Source organism: Manis javanica, chromosome 4 (assembly GCF_040802235.1).
Source record: "Manis javanica isolate MJ-LG chromosome 4, MJ_LKY, whole genome shotgun sequence".
NCBI lineage: Eukaryota > Metazoa > Chordata > Mammalia > Pholidota > Manidae > Manis > Manis javanica.
In genome coordinates, this window is record NC_133159.1 from 96886242 (window position 1) to 96907650 (window position 21409).

The 21409-nt window shown below is 39.9% G+C and overlaps 1 protein-coding gene and 1 pseudogene across 1 annotated transcript in view; both read right to left on the minus strand.

Annotated features, from left to right (window-relative positions):
* The window catches only part of CAPZA1 (capping actin protein of muscle Z-line subunit alpha 1), a 68810-nt gene that overhangs the window by 38321 nt on the left and 9080 nt on the right, over positions 1–21409 (minus strand). The window lies entirely within an intron of this gene.
* LOC140848944 (disintegrin and metalloproteinase domain-containing protein 9 pseudogene) lies at positions 9616–20769 on the minus strand (annotated as a pseudogene).

A 21409-nucleotide genomic window follows, 5' to 3' on the forward strand; every position in this document is an offset into this window, starting at 1 on the left:
GGGCAAAAGACAATGTGGGCTATAGCCCATCGATGGGGCTTGCCTTTGACCTTCAAAGAAGTTACTAGAGCCTGGTAGGAGTGTGTTGTGTGCTCCAAAAGGGGCTTACACCGAGTTCCACAGCAACATGGGGCAATAGCTAAGGGGCCTATACCCCTCATCAGGTGGCAGACAAGACTATATTGGGCCTCTACCTGTGTCATAAGGATATCGGTACACAATGACTTGTGTGGACACAGCTACTGGACTTCTGGTTGCTTTTCCTACCCATTGTGCAGACCAGCAGATGACCAAAGAGGCCTGGAGCATCTCATTGCTGCCTATGGCCAACCACAGGTGATTGAGAGTGATCAGGGCACCCATTTTACTGGACATACACTGCAAGAATGGATACGACAGCTGGGAAGCAAGTGGAAGTTTCATGTGCCATACAATCCTACTGCAGCAGGCATGATAGAGAGGCACAATGGCTTGTTAAAATCCGGACTAAAGTCAGATACCAATAGTCTGCGGGGATGGTCAGTCTGCCTATGGACCGTGCTATTGTATCTGAATCAGAGACCCCGAATGGGAGCTCTGAGTCCCGTAGACATGTTAACACATATGGCTGCCTTCCCTATACAACTGCAAGTACAAACCAAGGAAGAATCATTGAAGCCAAGGTTTGGCTACCATAATAACATCTTGCTGCCAGCACCAACTGCACTGAACCCCGGAGACTCCATTGAGTGGACGTGGCCTTGGACCTTTCGACACATGGACCAATGATGGCTGGCTCTCCTGGCACCTTGTGGACAAAGCCTGGAAGCTGGCCTCCTGTGTATTCCTGGAACAACAGCAGAATGGCTGCCAAAGGTTACATAGTATATCCTTAACGGCCAGAAGGAAAGAGCATCTTACCGGGGAGTTTTGTTTTATCATTGTGTATATAGATCCTTCAGTAACCTCCACAGGGAAAGGAGTAAGAGTATGGTAAACCTGACCTGGAAGGGACCCCCTTCCTGCTACAGTCCTATCACAGGACCACTCTCTTGCATGCACCCTACCTGATGGACAAGATTTTCCTATGTTGGTGACATTAAAACATGTGTCTTATTGCCCCTAAAGTCTTTGTGGACCAGAACCTCCTCTGGCTTAAGATTATAATTTTTGTATCAAACTCTTGCTGTATCTTAATTTTTATTATCTCTAAGTTGTTGTTATCCTCTGTTGCTATTGTGGAATATGGTTACAGTGCTCCAGCTTTCTCGCACAGGGACGATTGCAGAAGACTGGAAGCATGTAGATTATAAGGCGAGAATCCTGGAGGGGTGGAGTGTGGGGAAGTTGGCGTTCCTATGGCCAGGATCCTCACTGAACTTAAACCACCTGATGATGTAACTGGCCTGTTGCTGGGCTACCTACCGCTTCCACACCTTAGGCAATGGGCTATTATTGTGCTATATAAAGGGTTTGGCCCATTGTTCTGGGTCGAGTCAGAGACCCTAGTGCTTGACCTACCACCGGAGAACAAGGCGGGTAATAAACCCACTGGCAAGACAGCAAGAGCTACCATACCTTCTGCATACTTCATTCACAATTCTAGCCCTTTCACCTGGTTTATTTTTCTTCAAGGTATGTGCCACCACTGAAGACATACTTAAGTTTACTGCCTGACACTCCTAAAAGAATTTCAAAAGCATAGTGCAGGGATTTTCAAATTGCTAATGAAAAGGGCCAGATAGTGAATAATTTTAGGGCTGTGTGGGTCACATGGTCTCAGTGCTAACTGTAAACAATGAGCATGACTGTGTTCCAATAAGATTTTTTAAATTGAGGTACTATACTAACAAATAAACATATGATATTTAAAGTGAACAATGTGATGATTTGATATACATACATCCTGTGAAATTGATGCTGGGGTTCTTGTTCATGAAGGTAAAGAATGAACTTCACAAACACTCAAGGTAGGAGAGCAAGGTACAGGCTTTTATTTAGAGATAAAGTGAAAGGACAAAGCTCCCGGCTCACGCCAGGAGGGGACAAGAGAGTCCGTAGTGGTGCGTTGTCTAGGGGTTTTATAGGTAGTTGAGGATTTTTGAGAATATGAAAAAAAGCTTAGGGGTATGGACTTGTTAGGTAGTCCCTGAATATTTAGAATTAACACAAGCAACTTCCTGCTCTTATGATTTCTCCCTGAGATACCAGCATCTTGGTCTGGGGGCATATGAAACAAGGCCACCTGCTCAGGACCCAAGGTGGACTGAGGTATTGTTTGCTAAAGAGTAAGTTAAGAATTTCTCACGTCTTAACTTCTTGGGTATTAAAATGCAATCTTATCTTTAAGGTGGAATCCTTGTTGCCTTTTACTATGTTGTTTATGGCTGGGCCTGCATGCTAAATTAGTTTGCCCAGTTTGCAAAATCACTTCATGAGATCTGAAAGAGGAAAGACAGCACAAAGTCTTGGGCCTTTAGCATGCTAAGGTGAATCTTACATATGATTATAAATGAGTAGCATAATAAAAACATGTGCTACTCTTCTTTATCTGGGGAATATTAACTGATCTCACTGAAGAATGACTCTAGAGGTGAAGGTTTAACACAAGAGTTTCAATAGGGGGTTTCCTTGCATGTAGTTACATTGCTCTGACTGCAAATATCCTGCCTTGCTTTTTCTGGAGGCTCTCACCCTACTCTGACTACACCCACGGTCACTGTCTCAAAACGATCACCCTCATTGAGTTAACACATTGTAGACACAGAAATTTATATTTCATGTAATATTCACATTCCATGAAATATTATTATTTTGATTATTTTTCATTCAAAAACCATCAGCTTGTAAGCTATGTTGAAAACAGGCAGTGGAGCACAGCTGCCACCCCCTGTGCCCAGAGCCTAAGAACTTATTATGTTTGTTCACTGCTGTATACTCAGGACTGAGACCTGCCACATGCCAGGAAAGTAAGTGAATGAATACTATTTTACTGTTTACAAAAGGCTTTCATAACCTGTTTCTCTTTTGAACTTAAAATAGCTTGTTAAAGTAGTCAGGCAAAAAGCCATAATCCCCATTATAAATGAACCAAAAGGTTGAGAGTATAAATGCCTTGTCCAAGGTCACATATTTATAAAGAAGTGGAGCTGGAACTAGACAACTATACTATGAAGTAATAACAGGTATTAAAATTCAGGAGGATTATCTTTAGCATAGTGTCACATGGATTTCGCCTGGTCCTTTTAGAAATTTTTTAAACCAGGAATTGAGTCAAAGCCTTGCTTGTAAAACCTGTTGTTACACAGTTTGGAGGGATAAGTAAAACGATAAATAAATTTAAGTTAAATTTTTATCATCCAGCCTCAAAACTGTGTCAAAACTAGCAAGGTGAGGTAAACAAAATCAGTGGCACAAGTAAAAGGGGAAAAAGAAATCATTAAGCAGTTAGTGACTGGAAAAATATTGCTGCGATATAAACAAGGAATGACACTTTCAATAACAGTGATTCAGTCAATTACTCTGAAGACTGGGATGGGGAAAGGAAGTTGAAAACAGTTATATCCCATAGAAAGCATGCCATCCCCTACCTAACTGAGAATCACTGACATGGACATTTTAGCTGAACAAAAATGCAATTGCTACTTAAAAAAAAAAAAAAGAAAAAAAATTTGTCCCTATCACATAAAGTAATAGTTTCACTGTACATAGTATTCATCAGGTAATATCAGCAGCAAAGGGTATACTCCATGTATATTTTAAAGAAGGAGTAACTCAAGTCATACACAATTTCACTCCTTCATATATTTAAATATTCCAATAATGTTAATTTCATGGAATCTATGTATTAAGTCTCTAACCTAAAAAGGAGGAATTTAAAATCTGTAATTTTCAATGAAAGGTAAGTTTTCCTAGATTTGTTTCTTCCCATTCTCCTTATCCTTACACTTCTCTAAAAAGGGGAAATAAAGAAAAATACCCAATCCCTGCAGATTTCAAAATTTCATTTTTAAATTACTAGTATCTGTACTGAAAGTTTAAAAATATATCCCATTGCTCCCCAGAAACTGCTTAATTTTAATTATTGATTTTCACATATCATATTTTTGTTAGGAACTCTAAAAAATATATTAGGAGAGAATTAAAAATTGATGAAACTTAAGTTTTTAGCTTATTAATCTTTTAATAACAGACACTCCCACACATTTCAACCTATTTATTCCTAATTAACATGTTAAATGATTTCCTTGACAATCATATACAACAGGACTTCAACTTGAATATTTAAAAACTGCAGTTCTTTATGAATGTCAGGTGGATAATTCTAGACAGGTAAGGAAGAAGTCTTTCTCCAGATAACAGTGACACTCCACTTATCAGCAAGGCCCAAGTCAGTTTATACTGCCCAAATTTCATATCCTTCAGGTGTCAAATCTCTGCCAGCATGTCTCCCTGGTCCCTACCAAAATCTTTACCTCCTTCTTTAGTCTATTAAAGTATAATTTTAGCGGTATATTAAGTGTATTAAAGACTTCCCTTTTGGGCATTGACTTACACTGTCATTGATAGTTCTGCCTTTTTAATCATTTTGCCTGTCTAAATCCTCCCTATCTTTTAATCCTCCCTATTCTTTTGTTTCCTTCTAAGTATTCCCCAGTACTTATAGTCTCAAGAATCTTCTACCATACTATACCATACTTTGTTGAATATTTATCATAGCACCTAAAACATAATTAGGTTCTATAGATACACATATAACTTGTTGATAATCAGGTTCTACAGATACCATTCTGTCCCCAAAGACTAAAGTTTTATTTGGGCAAATTGCCTTGTTTTCCTTTTCTATACCACACAGTCTAGCAAAGTAAATGGCACATAGCAGGAATTACAAAATGTTTACAAAACCTTTAAAATAAAATGACACTGAAGAGGTGTTCTTAGTTTTTAAGAGCATTATTAGTTACGATGCCACAATGTAAAGATATAAACTTTAGAATTGGATAGACATGGATTTGAATTTCAGTCTCTTAATCTCTGAATCACATTCTCTCCCTAAAGTGGGATAGTATCTACCCCTTAGAATTGTTGTGAAAACTAAACATGATAATATGTCTTTATCAAAATATTTAAAATATAATAGAGAAGCTCAATATATGTCAGCTATTGTTAATTGGTCACAGCAAGGTAACTGCTACTTTAGAAACTGAACAAACCCTTCAAATCACTGAGAAAATAATTCCTTTTTAGAAATTCTTTGGGTTGAAGTCACTTTCTTTCTATTCTCCATCATGACAATATTCATCAACAACTATAAAGAACAGCAACTTCTTTACTAACCAAAAAAAGTTTTCCAAGATGTCTCTATTCTACTTCCCTTTACAGTAGTAACACATATTCAAAGCTTATTTTAACTGGGTGATACTTCAAAAAATAGTAATAAATTGTGCTTTTATAAATACTTACTTTACTTATCTTTGTTCAACATCATTCCATAAGTATTCAAGGACAAATAGCTGCATTCTCCTCCTGAGATATATCTCATTCTTACCTTGTTAACTAAGTACATCTGTTTGTATAGAATTCAATGCTATTTCCTAAGGGAGTTTTTTTCTGTTTAAAGATATTTAGGATATTGTTATTATTATTTTATATTTTAAGGCCTTATTTTTTAAAAAGAGCAGTTTTAGGTTTACAAACTGAGAAATAAGTAGAGATTTTCTATGTATCTCCTGGCCCCCCGCCACATTACTATAACCTCCCCCATTATTAACATTCCCACCAGAGTGGTTCATCTGTTATAACCTAAAAACTTACACTGACACAACATCATCACCCAAAGCTTAGAGTTTACATAAGTGTTCACGGTTGATGTTTACATTCTATGGATCTGGACAAATGTATGACATGTATTCACCATTATAGTATCATTTCATTGTCCTAAAAAATCTCTGTGTTCTGCCTATTCATCCCTCTCTCCCCATAGGATGTTACTTTGACAAGAGGGAAGAAAGAATTAAAAAAACGAAACAAAAAAAATACCCCATACACCAAATGCTTATACCTGTCTAGGGCAAATTATTTTAATAGGTGCAAGTTTCAAGATGCTAACAACTATATACTTCAGTATCAAACTAGCTCTAGCTTCAGTGCCTTTATAGACAAAATCCCTGTTGTCTGAGGGTCCTCAGAAGCCAGTAAGAATTTAATCTGGGGATGTAAATCTAGAAATCAGTGATCTCCAGGACCAAATGACCAAATGAAATACTGGTTTCATTAGATAAAACTTACTGTTAGCCGTGATTTTTGAAATTCCAAATAAATATTTTCTCAGTGCTTCCTGGAGACAACTATAAAGACAATCAGAATGCACTTGGAAATAAAATTTTAGATATATAGTTTATTCTATCATTATCAGTAAGGGATAAGGTTAAAAAGCAGATACATCTTAAATACGCATCAATGTTAATAAAAAATAGATGGCAACACTTCCAAATTGCTTTAATTTACTCTTTAAAAGCCATTTTAGGTAGTTCTTAGAAACTGTTTATTAGTAACCAATTATAAGTTCTGTCAGATATAGACAAACAGGAAGGAAATGCAGGCAAGTTAGTTTATGTAGAGCAATTTCATTTTTGAAAATTCTACCAACTCTAAGGAATTACTGCTTGAAGATTTATTACATAACACACATGGACTGCTAAAGACTCTCCTTGACGAAACTTTCGTTAGACTAGTCTGAGTCCTCTTTCAGATGAGTCCTTGATCTTGGCCCCTCTATGGCCTGCCTAGCCCAGTCTCAGCAAGAATCCTCTTGTCAGTTTGTGAGAATTCCTCCACTCTTGATATCAGATCACCAGTGATAGCTGATCAAGTTCCTCACCCCCTACCTTTGATGTTAAGTCCTTGATCAGCCTTTAGCAAGAATCCTGTTAGATCAGTTTGGCAAGAACCCTTTCACCCCTGATGTGTCTAAGTAATTTTCCATTCACTGACCCCCTCATTCTATTTGCTGGCTATAAATCTCCACCTGTCTTAGATTTATTTAGAGCTGAGCTAGATCTTTTTCTCTTAATGCAAAAGTGGTGAACAAAGTCTTTTCATCATTTTAGCAAGTGTCAGAATAAAATTTTCTGTAACAGGAGTCAACACTGCATTTTATGCTACTTAGCCTAATATATAAAAATTACATACATAAACATAAGATTTATAACATACAAGAAAGAATTGAAAAATAGCTATTTTATTTTTTAATCATCTTTCCCAACCATTCTCTTAATTTGCAGCTTCTATGCACCAAATGATTTCCAATGAAGCATTCATTTAGAAGTTCAAAGTACGTGGTAGGCCTTAAATCATCAACTTTGAAACAGAAAAACATTTTTTTTTTCTTTTAGAAAAACTTTCTATTAAAAAACCCAAGAAATTACCCAATTATGAGTAAAGTTTTAGGTTACATAGTTCTTTTCCAACTGTAAAATTTCAATGATATTAATTACAGTTGCAAAAATAGAGATGATATGCATGAAAGACATCACATTTTAGCTTATATAAATTCATTCAGATATTTAAACTGAAATGAATCTTCATTTGGGATTGTTTACAATTTTTAACATATATCTGCTAAAGTCATTTACCATCTTCAGAGAACTGACATACCCATCTTCAAAATTTATTTTCCTTTAATAATAAAAAGCCATTATGCACAATTTGGCAGAGGTTTGAAAAATTAGTGAGATCTGTAAAAGCCTGACTAGTAGTTTTATTTTTTTAAGTATAGTATTTTAATTAATAGTAAGTAGCTGAGTATTCAGGAAGCTACTGGGCGACACAAAATAATTTCAAGTATTTTATTTATTGCAAATGTTATATCTGTATGTGTATATATACACAAACCAAAATTTTTTGAAAAACTAATGAAATTCAGTTAATAAACCTATTTTTAAACTTTATTATGAAAGGTTATGAAAAATTTTAAGTGTTTAAAATTTGACCATTCATACCATTTCTTCCACAGCAAAAAGTCATTTTTTAATAAGGCTGGGATAACTCTCAGACACCACACTAGTTCTTTTGCATTCATAAGAAAACCTTTTCTTCTCTTCTTTCTCCAGCCTAATTTCTTTGAAAATATTAGTGTCGAGACATGATCCAGCACACCTTAGTAAATGTAAACATTCTAAATTACATTAATAGCAAGATTTGAAGTTTCAGATTTTAGACTTAAAGTGCTCATGAGATTCTCAAGTGGTTTTGATAGCTCGGTTGATTGAAGATATCATTACTCCTGCTTTACTATAAGCCATGAATCAACAGCATGTCTGATTAGTTCTATTAAATACTTCGTACCTTAAAGTTTAATTTATTTAAAATAATGCTACTGTAAAAGGATGCCATGCTTTTTAACATGATTCATAATAGAAATTCTACTATTAAATTAACTCTTATAATATTCATTATCCACAGACCAATCCATAGAATCTATTACCCATAGAATCCAGAATCTTTTATCCATAGAATGATCATAAAATTGGAAGAACTGTGTGTGAATACACACGTACATACTTTTAATGTATTTTGTACTTTCAAAATAATATTATGATCTCCTAATTGTGGGTTTTGTGCATTCTTCTGAAGACAGAATATTCTTTTATTTGTGTGGTCAATGAGATAGATCACATTGTAGCATATTATGATTATTAAAACATGCAAGATGAAAAATATTAGATATTATTGGCAGCTAATTAGTTTTCATAGGTCTTAGATAATCACATGTTCAACCTGAAGCTACATTAATGATAACTAAGGTCAAAATTCAGAATTACATTTAAGCACATAAATGACAAAACTTAAACCAATAGTTAATTTGAGAATCATTACAGTAACATACTCAAAATAACATAATCCATATTAGGTGCAATAACTGCACAGATGACTGAATAAGACTCATTCAAGTGATGGAAATGGAAATGTTATTCTAAATTCTCTGGTTTTAATGCATTTCTCATATTTCTCAATTCCCACTCTTCCCACAATTTCTGTTTTTCTGGGTTAATAACATTTGTTTTGTGGTATTGTTTTATTCATAGTTGCAGCAGGAAGAAAGTCTTTTCAAGAAAATATCAGGAAAAAAAAAAACGATTAGTTCAGTTCCCTGAAGATATCTGCAAAAGGAAGGGTAAAAACGTCAAGCAAGTGAACTGTATAGAGGAGGTGCAGGAGCAGGGTGAGCAGGAGTTAAGTTTCCCTGAGACGATACTTTCGGTTGTGGTGGAGGTGGCCTTGATGGGAACTGCTGAGGCTGCTTGGCTGCATAAGACGGTACTGGAAATCTGTTTGCATGTATAGGAGCCTGTCTGGGAGGAGTCACTGGAGAAACGTGCCTAGGAATGTTCACTGGCTGTCTAGAAACTTTTGCTTGATTTTTGCCATCAGATTCGTATGTCTGTGATCTCTTCTTTCTTAAGTATATTTTCTGTAGTTGATCTCTCTTGATGAAGACAAAAGCAGCAAATGCAATAAGGGGAACAATCAAGAACACCAGGAGTTCATCCCTCAATGCAGTATTCTTTTCATTGTATGTAGGTCTGTCGCGCGCCCCGTCCTCGCGGGCAAGAACAGCACGCAACAACAGCAGGATTCTTCTGCAGAAAGCTTTATTCTTCAGCTCTTTGTGAAACAAATGAGTTGGGCAGGACCCAGAGGGGAAGGAGAGGCTTGCTTATATAGTTCTCATGCTCTGACCTGGTTGGTGCGGCTCCATATGCCTTATTAGCATAACCATTTGGTGGGTCTCATTGGTCCTTATGCCAAGGCGCAATTAGCATGTAGTTTAGTGGTGTGGGATGATTTGTCATTAGGAAGTTCGGGGCCTTCCGGCTGCCCTGCATTGGGCGCTATTTTCTGAGCGCGGCTGCCAACATCTCCCCCTTTTTTGTCTAACAGAAGCTCAAGGCGGAACTTGCCAGCAGAGGCGGAGACAGAGGCCTGACCTCCATCATACTTCCTGATGCCCCCTTTTTGGAGAGGGGTTCTGGGCATCTACCCCTATGCAGTCAGGCATGCCTCTCAGAGGGGTCCAAGACCTCTTGCAGTGCTTTGCCTCGCATCCTCTGGCTGGCGTTGGGACCGCTTGGTACAAAGGGTTTGGACCTTTTTTCTCAACCCTCTTGCACCATGAGCTTCTTAGAGAAAGCTGTGATTAAGCAATGAGGTACTCGGGCCTGGTGCAGTGCCACATGGGCTCAGGGTGCAAGAGCTACCTCAAGCTAAAGCCAAGCTTCCTTCTTAAGCATGTTGAGCCACACTTGGGGAGAGGCGCCAACGTCTATCGCCATTAGGGCTTGAGCAAGGATCACCTTGTCCTGCTTATGTTGGTTGCAGAGTCTGCATAACAACCAGAGTAAGAGCATGAGACCTCCAAGCAGGAACACGCCCATCCCAGCCATGCCCGCCCACTCCTTGACGTGGGAGAGAGCTCTGAGGAACTAGGAAGAGAGTCCTTCCGCTACGGAGATATCTAGACGGGTGGAGTTGATGTGGATAATTTCTCGCCGCAGCTCTTCTAGTGTCCCATCGAAGTCCTGGGACCAGTTTCCTGAAAGATACTGGGACAGGTCTCGTGACAGATTAGTGAAAGCATTTAATACTTCTGTTAGTGATCCTGGCTTGTTTGTGGCTCTGTAATATGGCTGCGGCTAGGCCTGCGTTGGTGAGTGGTCCTCCTATTTCTCTACAGGCTTTCAACCAGACATGTATCCCTTTTTGTTTCCAGGGTGTTATCGCCTGTCTGCATTCCTTGGTACATTGTTCAAATACTAATTGCTCCACTAGGGGCATTGCTTGTTCCTGATCTCCAAATATTCTGCCTGCGGCCTCCATCATACGAGCGACAAAGTCAGAAAATGGCTCGCTCAGCCCCTGAATAATTTTTGTCAAATTGCCTGATACTTCTCCTTTGTTGGTGAGGGCTTTCCATGCCTTGGCGGCGCACGTGTTTATTTGTGCGTATACCTGTAAGGGGAAGGCGGTCTGGTTGGCTACCCACTGTCCTTGGCTCGTCAGCATATCATATGACCACGCAGGCTGTCCTTCGGCCGCGTTTGCGCGTGCCTGGGTCATGCTGATATCATGCCACAATGCCTTCCATTCTATGTATTGCCCCATACTAGAAAGGCATGCCTTAGTTACATATTGCCAGTCTGCGGGTGTCATGGCTGTCTCTGTTAGTCTTTCAATTTGTGCTATGGTGTAGTTAGCACTGACTCCATAAGCCCGAACGGATTCTGCTAACTCCTTAACTTGTTTATGGCTCAGGGGCTGGTGAGAGCGTACGCCATTATCCTCAAATACAGGAAACATTTGTCTAATTGCCTGAAGAGTATCTGGGTGGCAAAAGGAGAGTGCGCCACTCATGTAAGGTGGCGGGGCAAAGGGCGTCGGGGGACACCCTGCTTTCATTTTTTCCTTGGTCCGCTTTTCAACTTTGCTGGTTCCCTTACTTCTACACTCTGCGGTTTTATTTTCTTCCCCTTCCTCTGCGGACGTTAATTCCTCCTCAGATTCCCTATTGGAGAGTTGGAGGTCCCTCAACTCTTTCCAGGGGTATTTACTATTTTCTCCGAGGCGATCGTCACTCGCTTCTCGGGGCTCTTTCGCTTTTGCCCTAGGCGGGCTTTCTCCCTCACTCTGGGGTTTCTTTACTTTCGTTTTTGTGGCCTTTTTTCGGCCACGCGCGCTCTGTTTCCCGTTCCGTTTCTGACATGCTCTCTTGGATATCTGTCAATGCTCTCTGACCTTCTTTTATTACCCTTTCACACCTCTCAGCTTGCAGACAAGCTCTAATCAGTTTCCAGAGGGGCCTGGTGCCTCCCCTCAGGCTGCCTTCTTCCTCCTCTCTATCAAGATCTTTCCCCAGTTTGTCGCAGCTCGGGATTGAGAGGGACCCTGAACAAATGAACCAGGGGGCCACACGGTCTATCTCCTTCACAAAAGATCCTAAGACTTTGCTGGAGACCTTCAAGTTTCGCTGTTTGAGAGCTGTCTGCAGCGCCGTGACTAATGACGGTGCATTCCCCATGGTGCCTCCTTATTTACAGAGAACCATCAACCATCATCCTAAAAAGCAGGGGCCTCTCGGAACTTACCCCTCCGGGCTTTCTTCTGACCTGCAGTTCTGAATCCTCTCCAGATGTCTGAAGGGTCCTCCCTGTGCCGGTGATGTTCTGGTTCCCGGGTTTCGGCACCACTTGTCGCGCGCCCCGTCCTCGCCGGCAAGAACAGCACGCAACAACAGCAGGATTCTTCTGCAGAAAGCTTTATTCTTCAGCTCTTTGTGAAACAAATGAGTTGGGCAGGACCCAGAGGGGAAGGAGAGGCTTGCTTATATAGTTCTCATGCTCTGACCTGGTTGGTGCGGCTCCATATGCCTTATTAGCATAACCATTTGGTGGGTCTCATTGGTCCTTATGCCAAGGCGCAATTAGCATGTAGTTTAGTGGTGTGGGATGATTTGTCATTAGGAAGTTCGGGGCCTTCCGGCTGCCCTGCATTGGGCGCTATTTTCTGAGCGCGGCTGCCAACATAGGTCCACTGTCCATACTTCCACCGTACCCTTTAGTCTCACAATTTGGGGGAGCCCAGCCATTCTCACAGTGACAGTTCTTATTGCTATTACATACCCCATGTCCATAACACTTTTTCTGAATATCACAGTCATAATTCAGAACAGAAGCATCTACACATTGGAAGTTCCTACAGATCTTTCCGTCATCACATCTTGTGCCTTCGTTTACCATCCCAGGATCTGGGACATCTGATCCGAGCTGGAAATCCACACCCCAACATTTGGTGCCTCTACCAGGACTCTGAATAATAGCAGGCACAATTCCAAATACAGGCACGTCTTGTACGTTCTCACATTGAAGCTTTCCACACAAAGCATTTCCAGTGGCACACTTCTTGTATTCATTGCCAGAGAAACCACAGTTGCCAAATCTGTCCCCTTTAGAATTCACATCGATGAAACAATCCCTTGGGGCAGCCTTGGCTTTTGAGCCAAAGATGACTTGACACTGAGCATCATAATATTGGCACATGCCATTGTAACAATAGGCCTTGTCATTCTGGCAAGGATGTCCATTCTGAATAAAAACATCTGGCTGACAAAACTGAGAAGAACCATTGCAGTATTCTGGAAGATCACATTCATTGGTTTTTCATTGGCATAAAGTACCTCCTGGAAGGAACCAGCAGTCTTTACAACAGTCACCATATGCACATTCAGCAAATGATTTAAGTTTTTAAGTGCTTCATTCACAACAAGGGTCCAGTTCACACTCCTTTGGAGTACCACAGTCACACTCTTCCCCAGCGTCCACCAATTTATTACCACAGAAAGGAGCACTATAGGCTTCATCAGGCTTTGGAATATTAAGAAGGCAGTTTCCTCCTCTATTTAAAGTTAACTTCTCAAAGTCCTCTGCACTGCAACTGCTAAAGTTTCTGGAACCTGAGGCTCCTGAATTCATAATGCAGATCTTTGCTTCACATAAACAATCTCTCCCATCATCATGATTCATTCCAAGGTTATGACCCAACTCATGAGCCACGATGGATGCAAACGTCTCCACTGTGATCTGCCCAAACACATTAATCCTGCCAGCATGGCTCCTCGAGCACACCGTTCCCACGAATGCCATCCCCACAGTACCACCAAAACCCTTCTTCAGAACTAGTTGTGCACTGTCATGTCTCCGACGTGTTATAAGAAATTTTTCCCGCCACTGTACAAAGTTCCCCAACACATCACCAGCCCCTCCAATTATGTTGATCAGGTTTCCATTTGTCCAAATCTCTAGTCCAACTAGCACAATCTGAATATTTAACATAATATACATACTATCCAAGTAGTTTGCTAAATGGATCATCTCTTCTCTCACAGCAGTCTGATTTCTTCCCATCATGTCATACCTTTCCTGGTCTACGACAATGAACAGCTCCACATAGCGGGTCTGCGGCAAGACAGCTCTCCTTCTTCGAAGAAGCTGAGTGATGGTAGGAGCCTCTTCTTCCTCTTCATCCTTTATGGTTTCTTTCTCTATTTCCTGTTGGAAACCCCACATTTCAGAGGCTCTTGGTGGACATCATCCAGTCGATAAAAGATGTGCTCAAAATGGGAGCTGTTTTGCAGAGGTTCAATCCCGTAACTCATGTTCTCTATATGTAGCAATCCTCTGAGTCCAAAACAGTTGCTAAGAGCAATGGATGAATTATGAGCTCCTTCCACATAGCCCCGATAATGACAATGATTCTGCATATCAGGATGGTCAGAGATCAGAGCCCCTTCTGTGTTGTATGTATACACTACAAAATCTTTGGGCAGAAGGTCTTTGTTCTTTTCCAAGTGAATAATATGCTCTTTTCCTTCAGCTTCAATGATATAAGATACCTGATTTGAATGGGGCCTAGGGGCTTCTCATCGTTCTCTAGTCAATCTCCAAGGAGTTATAATTTCGTAAGAAGAGAGATGTGAGGTTTGCTGTAAGCCTGACCGAGCCCCGCCGAGGACCAGGCCCACCAAGCCGAACAGCAGCAGCCACTGGAAGAGGAGGGCCCCTAAGCGCGAGCCCGCGCCCGATCCCATCTCGGCAGCTTCCGCAGGTTCCTCTCAGGACACGGTCGCCTCTGCCTCCGCCCGCTCCATCACTTCCCAACCCTGCCGGGGCCCCAGAGCTGGAAGAGGCGCGCGCGCCCGGGGCGAACACGCGCTCGGCACTGACGCAACTCGGCTGTCCGAGCTCGCTCCCGACATCGCGCTCGCTGCGCTGACGTAGGGAACACCAGTCGCCGGCAGGAGACCAGAAAAACATTTTTAAAGTACTGGCACAATCTCAGTGAAGATTTAGAAAGTTGTTTTATTTTAATGCAAAATAGCATTGATACACATATGAAAGGAGGGAAAAGACCCTATCTGGTTTAATTAGAGGATCTGCCTAAATGTCTAGATTAAGAACTGAGGAAAGTAGAAAAGCCTGAGGCACAATGTTCTAAAGAGTTAGGGAAAAAAAGATAAAAATGAGTAAAAAGATCACATGAGCAACTTGTTGCTTAGGAGCTAAATATACACACACTTTCACCCCCAACCCTAGGTGACTATGCAGACAGATTAGGGGTTCCAAGGGGCCAGATACAATGAGTATTGTCTTGGAATCGGGACCTAGCTAAAAAAATTAGGGAGAAAGCCACTCCGAAAACATGAAGTTTCAGGCACCTGAGAACAATGATGCAAATCCCAGTCCAAAGGGGTAGTGTTCAGCAGTGAGAACAAATGCTGGATGCAAACAGAAGCAGTCAGAAAAAGCAGCATTTTGCATTTAAGATCTGTTGTGTATCTGGCTTGTTTATGGCATTTCACCACTTTTATTTTTTCCTTCAAAGTCACTGGGAGTCAGACCTGCTTTCATATGCCAGCTTTAGCACTTAATCACTTGGGTGTCAGTTGCTTCATTTTTTGAGTATATTACTTTCTCATATATAGGACTGTTTAAGAATCCAGTGAGGGAAGGTGAGACAGATTTAGACATAGCAGATACTTAACTTTCTTCCCCAAAGCAAATGCCTAGATGTTACTGAATTCTGAGTGATATGCCTTTTTTAAAAGTTCAGATATTTGCGTTTACCAATTGGTTCATTACTCAAAACAATACAAAAAACATTGAGTCCCAAGCACTGAGGTCAGTACTAAAAGACAAAAAGAAGAGTGAAAGAAGTCAGTCAACAAATTCCCTTTTGCCTTAAGCCAGTGGGTCTGAACCTTTGCTATCCATCAGAACCCCATGAGGAGCTTGAAAACTACTGATGCCAGGATTCCACCCACAGTGATTCTCATGCAATAGATCTGAGGTAGGGATTGGGCATCAGTAGTTTAAAAGCTTCCTCAGGTGATTCTAATGTGCTCCCAAGGTTGAGAGCCACTACCTTAAACTAATATTAAATGCAAATCATGGTGGTACAGGTAACATAAGACAAGCATACAGTAAACACCTTGCACCTTGGCTTTCAAATCTTTGTATACTTTCCTGATGTCAGTAAAAAAAAAAAACAAAAAAAAAAAACAAGTGTACAAACAATAGTCTTCAGTAAAAATGTCAATCATTTAAAAATAACTATACTTCAAAGTAGCAAAAATTTGCAACTGGACAGAGTAGAGAAAGTAGAGAAGGTTATTATTTGTACAAATTTCTTTTTGCTTATAATAAAGTACACAAAGATTTGAAAAGCCAAACTGCTCACTGTTACTCTACTTTTATATATGAGTTTCACCAGACTACCTGATATAAGTTTGCCTCTAAAGAGATTTGTTATTAGTCTCCTAATGAGTCAAAGCCTCTGAGCTTAACAGGCAGAGGACTAAGATTTGGATAGTGGTTAAGTTCCACAATATTTCAAAGTTTATTAAAAATAGATTCCTGAGCACTGGTCCCCCAAAATTCTGATTCAACTGGTCTAGGATAGAACCCAGAAATATGCCTTTTAAAGAAAAACACCAGCGATTCTACTGTTGGCAATAATGTTCCAAGGCACTGTCATACCATATTGTTCTGAAGTAGACAGCGAGTGCTCCTGGCCTTGTCATGACTTTCATGATCATTAAACTCCTCAAGGAATGTGTCTCAACACTCTGAGTTTATAACATATTTTAAATACTAGAATTGTTTGGTGGATTACTTAAAGAATTTCAAAAGAGCACTAACCTAATTTATTTAGTAATTATGATGCAGTCATGACCAGAGAACATCAATGTTTCAGTGTCTATAGAGCCATCCATGTAACTACACCATTAAACTTGATTGCTGTTTAGGGCTGTGCCATTATTTCAGTAGAATTGTTTGCTATCTTAACTACTGCCTACTCAAAGGAATCAAAGTGGGTAAGAACACAGGTCTGGAAGCAGATTACAGAATAGTATGTGATCTACTCTTACTAGTTCTGGACACACTTGGGTCATAATATTTTTAACCTCAAATGTGCCTCAGTTTACTGAAATGTAAAAACAGGGATAATACAAATTATGTAGCCAATGCGGATGTTTTGAGATTAATACAATTAATATATGAATTATCTAGCACATATGAAGAACTTGTAAGTTACCTAGATGCAAAACAAGAATTCACAAAGCAAAGTTCTCTCACCTATCAATAAAACTACCACCTTTCTTTGGTGCAGCCTAGCATCATTCTGTCTTTTTGCTTGTATGTTATACCCATGACCTGCTGTGTACTATGATTCACTCAACTGAACATTCCATCTCACAAACACTACCCTAAAAAATATGAATGTGCAGTTATAGCAAAGATATATTTTACATACAGCTCAAAATTTAGTATTTTAAGGAATTGTGGTAAATCAGTGGAAACATAGAAAGGAGAGGCTGGAGGCAAGGAGAACAATTAAGAATGATGTTAAATTCAAGCATAAGAAAAGGTTTCTGAAAATAAAAAAAGATGTAATATACATATATACAATGGAATATTACTCAGCCATAATAAAAGAGTGAAATTTTACCATTAGAGACAACATTGGATGGACCTAAAGGGTATTATACTAAGTTACATAAGTCAGACAAAGACAAATACCCTATGTTTTCAGTTTTATGTGGAATCTAAAAACCAAATGAACAAATACAAAAAATTGGAGAGGATTAAAGATGGTGGCGTGAGAGGTGAGACAGAAGCTTCCTCCTAAAACTGCATATAATAGGAAACCATAATTAATACAGCTAATCCTGAAAGAGCACCAGGAATGAGGACTGCACTAGACTGCATACACCTGGAGAAAAGAGCAGCCCTCATGGAACAGGGTAACACACCAAAGCTGTGGCCTGGCAGAACCCAAGCCCTTCCCCCAACCCAGCTCACCAGTGGGAGGAAGAGAAACAGCAGGGAGGGAGTGGAGGCCTGGGACTGCTGAATACCTAACTCCACAGATCTGCTCTGGGAGCACAAACCGACATTTCGTGGTGCTTTCATGATACTGTCATGATTGGGGGATTAGAAAGCTAGGACACACAGAATTCCTGGAGATACTGAGATTCTGGCCGCTTGTGGAAAGCAGAGATCCATATCTGGCTGCTCTGGGACAAAGGAAGGGCAGGCAGTCTGAGAGACTTCCTAACAAGGAAGCCCTTAGCAGGAGAGCAGCTAAAGGGGCAATTGCACAGAGCTTACTGCTCAGGAGAAAGGACAGGCAGACAAAATTGTCCGGGTACACTCTGACCAACAGGTTGGGAGCTTTCATGATTTCCAGGTGCTCCAGCTCCCTGGCTGGCTGCACAGCTCCAGAGACCCCTCCGTGATAGGCAGCTTACTGCGCCTTTCTCCCAGCCAGCCCCACCTGCTCGCAAACCGGCAAACTCTACCCTGGCGTTAGGCCAGCAAGAGGGAAGATCAGTCTATAGCAACTACAAACGCAAGGCACAGAGGCTTATGTCTGTCTGCTCGGCCTACTAGTTCAGGCAGTGGAGACAGGCATAGCGGCCAGGAAGTAGGGAAACATCTCTTTCCTCCCCCCAGGCACCAATACCACTCCCCTGTGACCCCCAACATTGCTTCAGGGCTTGAGCAGCTCCAGATAGTAGAGCTTCTGAACATTAGAGGGAGCCATATACAACTATGAAACGCCAAAGGAACCTGGTTCAGAGTAAAATTAATACAACTCCTGAGAAAGATGACATGGACTTCATGACTCTTCCTGAAAGGGAGTTGAAAATAAGAATAATCAACATGCTAATGGAGGTACAGAAAGATATCCAAGAACTCAGGAATGAATTCCGGTCAGAGATCCAATCGTTGAAGAGCACAATGGAGGGAATTAAAAGCAGACTGGATATGGTGGAGGAGACAATAAATGAAATAGAAACTAGAGAAGAGGAATACAAAGAAGCTGAGGCACAGAGAGAAAAAAGGATCTCTAAGAATGAAAGAATATTGAGAACCATGTGACCAATCCAAATGGAACAATATTCGCATTACAGGGGTACCAGAAGAAGAAGAGAGAGAGAAAGGGATAGAAAGTGTCTTTGAGGAAGTAATTGCTGAAAACTTCCCAACCTGGGTAAGGAAATAATCTCAGGCCATGGAGATCCAGAGATCTCCCAACACAAGGGACCCAAGGAAGACAACACCAAGACATACAGTAATTAAAATGGTAAAGATCAAGGATAAGGACAGACTATTAAAAGCAGACAGAGAGAGAAATAAGATCACATACAAAGGAAAGCCCATCAGGCTAACATCAGACTTCTGGGCAGAAACTTTACAAGCCAGAAGGGAGTGGCATGATGTATTTAATGCAATGAAGCAGAAGGGCCTGGAACCAAGATTATCACGCAAGATTATCATTCAAATTTGAAGGAGGGATTAAACAATTTCCAGATAAGCAAAAGCTGAGAGAATTTACCTTCCACAAACCATCTCTACAGTCTATTTTGGAGGGACTGCTATAGATGGAAGTGTTCCTAAGGTTTAATAGCTGTCACCAGAGGAAATAAAACCACAGTAAAGAAAGCGGAACAGCTAATTACTAAGCAAATGCAAAATTAACTATCCCCAAAGTCAATCAAGGGATAGACAAAGAGTACAGAATATGATACCTAATATATAAAGTATGGAGGAGGAAGAAAAAGGAGGAGAAACAGAAAAGAACCTTTAGATTGTGTCTGTAATAGCATATTAAGTGAGTTAAGTTAGACTTTTAGATAGTAAGGAAGTTAACCTTGAAGCTTTGGTAACTACGAATCTAAACTCTGCAATGGCAATAAATACATACCTATCGATAATCACCCTAAATGTAAATGGTCTGAATGCACCAATCAAAAGACAGTCACTGAAAGGATAAAAAAACAAGACCCATTTATATGCTTCCTACAAGAAACTCACTTTAAATCCAAAAACATACACAGACTAAAAGTGAAGGGATGGAAAAAGATATTTCATGCAACTAATAGGGAGAAAAAAGGAGTCGCAGTACGTGTATGAGACAAAATGGACTTCAAAACAAAGGAAGTCACAAGTGACAAAGAAGGACATTACATAATGATAAAGGGGTCAATCCAACAAGAAGATATAACCATTATAAATAACTATGTGCCCAACACAGGAGCACCTACATATGTGAAACAAATCCTAACTGAATTAAAAGGGGAAATAGAATCAAAAGCATTCATTCTAGGAGACTTCAACACTTCAGTCACTCTTAAGGACAGATCAACCAGACAGAAAATAAGTCAGGAGACAGAGGCACTGAACAACACATTAGAACAGATGAACCTAACTGACATCTATACAACTCTACACCCAAAAGCAGAATACACATTCTTCTCTAGTGCACATGGAACATTTTCAAGAATAGATAACATACTAGGCCACAAAATGAGCCTCAATAAATTCAAAAAGACTGAAATTGTACCAACCAGTTTCACAGACCACAAAGGTATGAAACTAGAAATGTTACACAAAATGAAAAATCCCACAAACACATGGAGGCTTAATAACACGCTTCTAAATAACTAATGGATCAATGAGCAAATAAAAATAGAGATCAAGCAATATATGGAGACAAATGACAACAATAATCCAACACCACAAAGTCTCTGAGATGCAGCCAAGGCTGTGCTAAGAGGAAAGTATATTGCAATACAGGCCTACCTCAGGAAAGAAGAACAATTCCATATAAGCAGCCTAAACTCACAATTAATGAAACTAGAAAAAGAAGAACAAATGAGGCCCAAAGTCAGTAGAAGGGGGGACATAATAAAGATTAAAGCAGAAATAAATAAAATTGAGAAGAATAAAACAATAGAAAGAATGAAAGCAAGAGCTGGTTCTTCAAGAAAATAAACAAAATAGATAAAGCCCTAGCCAAACTTATCAAGAAAAAAAGAGAGTCTACACACATAGACAGAATCAGAAATGAGAAAGGAAAAATCATGATGGACACCACAGAAATACAAAGAATTATTAGAGAATACTATGAAAAATTATATGCTACCAAACTGGATAACCTAGAAGAAATGGACAACTTTCCAGAAAAATACAACCTTCCAAGGCTGACCAAGGAAGAAACAGAAAATCTGAACAGAACAATTACCAGCAATGTAATTGAACTGGTAATCAAATTGAACTGGTAATCAAAAAACTACCTAAGAACAAAATGCCTGGACCAGATGACTTCACCACTGAATTTTATCAAACATTTAGTGAAGACCTAATACTCATTATTCTTAAAGTTTTCCAAAAAATAGAAGATGAGGGAGTACTTCCAAACTCATTCTATGAGGTCAGCATCACTCTAATACCACAACCAGGCAAAGACCCCAGCAAAAAAGAAAATTACAGACCAGTATCCCTGATGAACATAGATGCAAAAATACTCA